Source organism: Pipistrellus kuhlii, unplaced genomic scaffold (genome assembly GCF_014108245.1).
Source record: "Pipistrellus kuhlii isolate mPipKuh1 unplaced genomic scaffold, mPipKuh1.p scaffold_m20_p_33, whole genome shotgun sequence".
Lineage (NCBI taxonomy): Eukaryota > Metazoa > Chordata > Mammalia > Chiroptera > Vespertilionidae > Pipistrellus > Pipistrellus kuhlii.
The window spans coordinates 102,884-111,092 of NW_023425533.1; the positions used below are offsets into that span (position 1 = coordinate 102,884).

The 8,209-nt window shown below is 42.2% G+C and overlaps 1 pseudogene; it reads right to left on the minus strand.

Annotated features, from left to right (window-relative positions):
• Positions 1–4,836: 4,836 nt before the first annotated feature.
• On the minus strand, positions 4,837–6,140 carry LOC118731880 (annotated as a pseudogene).
• Positions 6,141–8,209: the final 2,069 nt, after the last annotated feature.

Genomic DNA, 8,209 nt, shown 5'->3' on the forward strand with positions numbered 1-8,209 from the left:
CCCAGTCCTTCACCCCACTATTGTCTCTGTCCATGAGTTATGCATATACATTTTTTGGTTAATCTCTTCCCACCCTCCCTCTCCCTTTTCCTCTGAGATCTGTCAGTCTATTCCATGGCTTCATGCCTATTTTGTCCATAAGTTTATTTTGTTCATTAGATTCCACCTATGAGTGAAATCATATGATACTTATTTTTCTCTGACTGTCTTATTTTGCTTAGCATAATAATCTCCAGTTCCATCCATGCTGTTGCAAATGGTAAGAATTCCTTCTTTTTTTTTACCCCAGCATAGTATTCCATTGTACCACAATTTTTTAAATCACTCATCTGCTGATAGGCACTTAGGCTGTTTCCAAATCCTAGCTATGGTGATTTGTGCTGCTATGAACATATGCATATATCCTTTCTGATGGTGTTTCTAGTTTCTTGGGATATATTCCTAGAAGTGGGAATTCCATTTGTAGTTTTTTGAGGAAACTCCATACTGTTCTCCACAGTGGCTGCACCAGTCTGCATTCCAAGCAGCAGTGCATGAGGGTTCCTTTTTCTCTGCATCCTTGCCAGCACTTGTCATTTGTTGATTTATATATTTTTCTAAGTGGTGTTTTGGGATTCTTAGGATATATTCCCAGGAGTGGGATTTCTGGGTCAAACAGCAATTCCATTTTTATTTTTTTGAGGAAACTCCATACTGTTTTCCATAGAGCCCTCTCTTTTATATTATCCTTTCAACATCCAGTGGAACTGGAACCCTCTGAAACATGCTTTGGGAAACTCCCTTCTCCTTCCATTGAGTGACTCCAATATAATGAGTCTGTATCTGGAGATTTTTTTCATTGATGTTATGAATACTTTCTTTCCTATTAATTATCTGATATTTTGGAGGAATGGAGAGTTGTTTATTTTATTTATATTTTTTCTTTTAAGTATATTTTTACTGATTTCAGAAAGGAAGGGAGAGGGAGAGAGAGAAATGTCAATGAGAGGGAATCATTGATCAGCTGCCTCTTGCACACCCCACACTGGGGATCAAGCCCTCAACTGGGTATATGCCCTGACCAGGAATTGAATCCAGCACCTCCTGGTTCATATATTGATGCTCAACCACTGAGCCACACCAGCTGGGCGATATATATATATATATATATATATATATATATATATATATATATATATATAAAATATTATATTGATTTCAGAGAGGAAGCATGAGAAAGAGAGAGATTGAAACATCAATGATGAGAATCATTAATCAGTTGCCTCCTGCATGCCCCCCACTGGGGGTTGAGCCTGCAACCTGGGCATGTGCCCTTGACCAGAATTGAACCCCTTTAGTCTTCTGGTCAATGCTCTATCCCAAGCATGTCAAACTCAAAGGCTAACACTAGTCAAATAAACAAGGTTTAAGTTTATGTGGGCCGCAAAAAAACAAAAGCTTCAATTTTCATAGAAATGTAGATTTATTTTGATAAAGACATGCTGAATACAAAGGGCTGAAATAAATGAGTAATTGTTAACATAAAATAATAGAACATTTTAATAAAAATAAATTTTTTTCTTAAACATTGATTTATCAGACGCTGAATAAATAAATAAGAGTAATGCAAATAAACCTATTTTTCTTGTTCTCCAAAAGCAAAATACTTCCTGTTGTGCACACCAAACAAGTCTGTCCAAAACTAGCTGCTAAAATATTTGCTGCTAGTATTAGTGGAGAGAAATGGTGTGCCTGCACATAAGGCAAGTAAGGAAAATGAATGCAACACTTTTATAGTAATCAGTCATTTAGCAAATGTTGTAGTTTGTTATTAATAATTATGTATAACAGGATATTGTAAAAATTAAGTTACAAATTTTTATTAAAACGTTTCTTACATACCATTATATTGGCTGGGTCGCAAAAATAATCATTGTGGGCTTCATGCAGCCCTGAGCTGCGAGTTTGACATGCTTGCTCTATGCACTGAACCAAACCGGGGCGGGGTTTTTTTTTTTTTTTTTTTAATGCCAGCCTGTGTCAGCTGACTGTTGAGAACGGGAAAAGAGTAATTGTGTCTTAGTTGGGGTGAGGCTTTCTAAGAGGAGTAGTAGAAACTTGGATGGTGGCTCTGGTGACTATGAGATAAACAAAAAATGGAAGTCCAGGTAGCTCCACTCCAGCTTTCCAGATCAAAGCTGGGAGGATCAAATCTCAAGAATACCATGGATCATTCCAATGATTTAATGCCCTTCTTAAGTCTCTGAGTAGAGATGGGAAAATGTTCTCTGATTATTTAATAAAGCCTAGCCATGAACAAAGCACTGCACCTGGCTAGGGCTTTGTCGGGAGACGATATCTGGTCCTTATAGCCTTTAAACGTGGACTATATGCAGCACACCTTCTGCCCCACCAGCCACAGTGACCTTGTGGGAAGGTCCTATATATGATCTTGGGCAGTTCATAGACCGGCGTCTGAAATAGTTTGCCCTCTTCTAGTCCTTTCTCAATATTCCAGAGTCCCCTCCTTTGTCACATCTCTCTTGCTTGCTTGGCCCAAGGAAGGAGCCCCACTCATCACACCTGAAAGCAAGCAGCTTTAGCTCTACCCTTACTGCTGTAAACTGCCACTTGCTCACCAAGCTACCCTAAATAAAAGAATAATCTAAATAAAGTACCCTTAAGCAGATGCAGCCTTCAGGCAAACTTCCCTTCTCCTTTAACACACATTTCAGATCACTGTCCCTAAACTCCTGCTGTATAAAAATGTCTGGAACTTTGTCTCCCTCTCTATTCTCCCTCCTCATTATCCCTTGAGACTTTCTGAACTGGTAATTATCTGAAAACAGACATGTTTAGGTCAGTGAATGCTCCCACTTATTCATCATAGGGTTCTCAGGATTGTGTCTCTTGCCCACATTAGCCAGCACATTCATCCCCTCCCCATACAAGTGCTTCCTTTAGTATCTCAACACAAGGCACCAAATGGGAGGGAGAGAAGAGGAGGCAGGAGACAGGCTCACCAGAGGAGGCTAAGATAAGTTTCTTAGGGCAGAAGCCATATTTTATACTCATTCTGAACCTCTCCTCCACCCCGTGCCCAACACAAGGTGGGCAGGAGGCTCACAGCAGTAAGAATTCACTTCATTCTTGCTGTCTGACTGATGGCCAGTTCTTTTCTGTCAGCACTAAATAGTCAGAAGCTATGCAGTTGGCAACCCTAGCTCCTCCCTTCATGCTCCTTAGCAATATCTGCACTGAACTAGTAGCCTCACTACTTCTCCTCAGCTCCTCATCCTGAAAAGGGCCTGCAGATATGGTTGGATGATTCTATTAACTATGTGCAGACCCCCCAAAAAATCACAAGACACATCAACATAATACTGTTCTGCATTATCTGTGGGGAATATGTCCAAGACATCCATACTGAAATTGTGGATATCTATCTATCTACCTACCTACCTACCTATCTAACTATCTATCTATTTATCTATCATCTATCTATCTATAAAAACTGTTTTTCCCTATACATACATACTTTTTTTTTTTTCTTAAAGGAAGCACTTTTGCCAAATCTGAATTGCCAGCATGACTATTCCTGTACTTTGGGAACATTATTAAGTAAAATTAAGGGTTACTTGAAAACAAGCTCTAACAGTTGATCTGACAACCCAGGCAGCTACTAAGTGACTAAGGGGCTGAGAACATCTACAGCATGGAGATGCCGGACAAAGGGATTATTCACATCCCGGGTGGGACAGAGTGGGTTGGCATGAGATTTCATCATGTACTCAGAACAGCATGCAATTTAAAACTTATGAATTGTTTATTTCTGGAATTTTCCATTTAATATTTTGGGCCTTGGGTAACTGAAACTATGGGAAGAGAAACTGCAGATAAGGGGGGGGGCTACTTAGAGTGCTTCCCAACCAAACCACCTCCATACTCACAGACACACACAGATAAATTTTTATGAGTAAGGGTTCTATGCAACGTTAATGAGAGAATAATCAAGGTGGAGATGATATGCCAATATATCAACTAAGTTGCAACATATTGGAAAATAGAATTTTTTGGAGAATTGCCAAAAATCTAATAGAATCTCCCTTTAAAAGGCACTCTTTTGAAAGCAGCATGACATACCCCGAAGAATAAGTCCTGGGTTCTTGTGGGTTTCTCTGCTTATTAGCTGGGTAGTCTCAATTTTATTATTTGCAAAAGGGTGATGATTATGATTTCTTCCTTGTGGGATACAAGTGAAGTAATGTACATTATGTGGGTTCATGGAGCACTTCTGGATGGCGACTTAAGGGATTTTGGAGTTTAATGAAACGGAGCTTTGCATTGAATTGGATGTTGTCAGAAACCAGGAATAATTCTATAATTGGGTACCTCAATACATCTTATCTAAAAAGGAAGTATTAGACCAAAGATAAAGATGTAATTAAAGAAACAGTCACTCATATTGGGCAGAATAGAGGAAGTTTGGTCATTTCTATGGTTTAGATAATGTTCATGTTTTGTCTGTGTTCATATTTGATTACATAGTGATTTTTTCAGCCTGACACTCTCCCAGCTGAGCTATTTCAGCCCAAAGAGTGGTCATTTTTGGTATTGATCCATTACAGTCAAAGAGTGGCCTTGTCTAATGTTATATTTTCTTCTTTTTTCTTTTTTTTATTATTTAAGACCTTTATTAACAGGTGCTTGCAGTTTGTTGACTTTTTTGAAAAAATCAAGCTGTAAACTTTTATTACAAATTAAAAATGAGGTTCTTAAAAATCTCAACTTGACCAGATATGAAACAATTTAAAAACCTTTAAAGGTGTATTGAGAAAAACTAGGCTTTTTTTTCCCCTTAAAAAACACGTTTGTCATTACCAAAAAGAGATATCTTTAGATAAAAATAATAAAAACCCCATGCTGCATAGATAATGCAGATAGTTCTAGTTATCTGGTCAATGGGCAAAAAGCAAGCACTTAAGTTCTTCAGCTCCAATCTTTTGTTCATTTCTTATTGCTGGAATTTCTTATTTCTTCTTAAAGATGGTAAGCCGGCACTTTTTACTCAGCCCCGCCCTGCTCAGCCTCGGGAGCGGACGAATTCTCAGCTGGTGGATCCGCTGCTTTTGTCTCTGCCATCTTGTGGTTTAGGGTTTTCTGGGCATCTGCGGCGTTACTGACGTTGAGGTGGCTGCTGACCTTGGGTCTCATCTTCTTGATTTTCCTTATCTTCTTCGTTGCTGTCTTCTCTAGGCTGTCTTTGGCAAGGAGAGTCCCTGCGGAATTGTGGCCTATAGCCTCGATACATATTCTGTCTTACTGGTCTGCCTTGTTCTCCTGCACCCTCGTTGTCAGCACCCTCCATCACTTCTCCCTGTACAGGAGGGTTGGAATACTGTGGTCGATGCCCATAGGGTCTCCGCATGTAGTAAGGTGGGAACCATCGCCTGCGATAGGGCCGGCGCTGTTGGCCCTGGCCTTCAGGAGCACTCTGTGATCCCTCATTCTTTTCCCCACTCTCACTATTCTGGTAATTCTGCTGGTAATTGCGTGGAGGACCCCTGCGATGTGGAGAGTGTCTATAATGGTTAAGGTCTGCTGCGTATGTACTGGAACTCCACCAGGACCTGTAACATTTGCTGCCTCCGCACCGTTTTCTCCTTCGACATCAAACTCCACCGTCTCTCCATCTCCTACACTGTGAAGGTACTTCCTGGGGTTATTCTTCTTTATGGCAGTCTGGTGTACAAATACATCTTCCTTGGTGTCATTCCTGTTGATGAAACCATATCCGTTCCTTACATTGAACTATTTTACTGTTCCCAAAACCTTCGTTGCGATGACCTTCTTGTCCCCGCTGGCGGCGGGCGCTGCCGATGTGATCCCCCCCCCCCCCCCCCCCCCCGGGCCGCTGTTCCCTGCACTGCTGCCCCTGCATGGCTTGGTGTCGGCGGCGCTGAGGGTGGGGGTGCTGTGTGGGGGGGAGAGGGGCGGTGGGCCGCTGCTGGGTTTCGGCCTCGCTGCTCATGGTTGCAGTGATGGTGACTGGGGCCGGCTGTGGCAGCTGCGGCTCCTCCCGGGGTGTGATGGTAACTAGGCCGGTGGTGGCGGTGGGACTGCTCAGGGCTCTCTGGGGTCCGCTCTCCGCTCCCGCTACCGATAGAACTCTAATGTTATATTTTCTGAAACTTTAGTACCAGGCCATGTTTCAGCTGTCAGGCACTGATTCCTAGTTTCTTTCTTAGTGTTTCCCTATGGCCAAAGGTATACAAAGTCAGGCTGTAGGACATTAATCAATGATGTCCAGATTTTCACCATTGCCAAGATTCTGCTGATTAGGAATTTGTAGTCTATAGTAGGACTAGGGTTAGTCTGTTCTGATCATTATGAGTTGTTGAGTCCTCTGATGTAATAATGGCTGGGCAGCAGCATTTGAAACACAAAACAGGATACTATAATACTAACAATTATCAGAAACAAAATAAATGATTAGTCCAGGAAACAAATGACTTCTCCCCACCCCAACTATTTTACTTATCTTGTAGTATACAGACATAGCAAGAAGTATTTGTTACAGTATAAATTCCCCTTGATTAATTGAGAGGGGTAATGTGATTATCTGTAACAGCCCTGGTTACTGAATTTAGACTAGTTTGTCAGGCTTTCAGAATAGAGGTTATTGTTATTTATTACTTTTTGTAGGGCCAGAGACAAGATTTAGACCATATTTGCCAGCTGTATTATTCCTAATCAGGGGAATCACAGTTGGATGGTATAGGTACATGAAGAGGCAATCAGAACTCCTCTGGGAGTTCTCCAAAGTATCATTTGTATGCCCTGTTTAAAAAAATATATTTTATTGTTGTTTGTTGTTTCTTTTTTTTACAGAGAGGAAGGGAGAGGGATAGAGACTTAGAAACATCAATGAGAGAGAAATATTGATCAGCTGCCTCCTGCATACTCACTACTGGGTATGTGCCTGCAACCAAGATACATGCCCTAGACTGGAATCAAACCTGGGACCCTTGAGTCCACAGGCCAACTCTCTATCCACTGAGACAAACTGGTTAGGACTATATGCCTCATTTTGGAGATAATTGAGTAATTTGGGGGTAATTTAAAAATTATTTCCAGAGAAACAGGATCCTCTAGTATAAAATGGTAATTCTAAACATCTAGAAATTATCCTGAACACACATCCTATCTAATAAAGAGAGAATATGCTAATTGACCCTCATGCCATTGCAAAGATGGCAACACCCACAGCCAATAAGAAGGGAATATGCTAATTGACTGCCCCACTTTCAAAGATGGTGGCACCCACAGCCAATAAGGAGGGAATATGCTAATTTATTGCCATGTCCTCAAATATGGCAGTGCCCATAACCACAAGATGGCAGCACCCAGTCCCCTCAGCCTCGCCGTGGCAACAGGTTCACGGCAAGGCCACGCCTGCCCATAGGTGGGCCTGGCCACTCTATGCACCTGCCTCCAGAGTCTCCCAGTCCCCTCAGCCCCTCCCCTCCCCCCAGCCACCTAGGGCAGGCCTGAGGCACAGGCAAGCCTTGGATGGTGGTTGCCCAGCCACCCTAGGCTGGCCTGAGGTACAGGCAAGCCTCAGATGGTGGCTTCCCAGCTGCCCAGAGCCACCCAAGGCTCAGGTAACCAGGGCCAGCCGAGGCTTGTGCTGCTGGCAGTGGCAGCAGCAGAGGTGTAATGGGTCGTTGCTGTCCCCTGATTGCCGGGTTGTCTCCCAGACCTGAGGGTTTTCGTACTGCAAGAGGGGGCAGGCCGGGGTGAGGAACGCCCCCCTCTTCCAGTGTATGAATTTTCATTTACCAGACCTGTAGTGATAGATAAGTTAGTGTGTGACATTGATGTGTGATATATAGACATGAAGTAGTACCCTAGCGGGGCACATATGAGCAAAAGTGTCATTTGTAACAACACCAGTGAGCCAATTTTGTGTACTTCTAAGTTAACAGAGTTTTTGAGTCATGTTAAACAATTTTTACAAAGTAGGCTGAAATGTCTCTAATATGAAAAATTCCCCAACAGAAGTAAGAATAGGGAATGGGTTCAGTGAGCATCTGCACAGTTTCTGCCGCTCTGATCCCATACTCTGTAGTGCAATCCACCAAAGTATCAGCTCTGTTGAGTATTAGCTTGTGACTTTGACTTAGCCTCTGTGCCTCCATTTCTTCATGTATAGATGGAAGAGACCAGT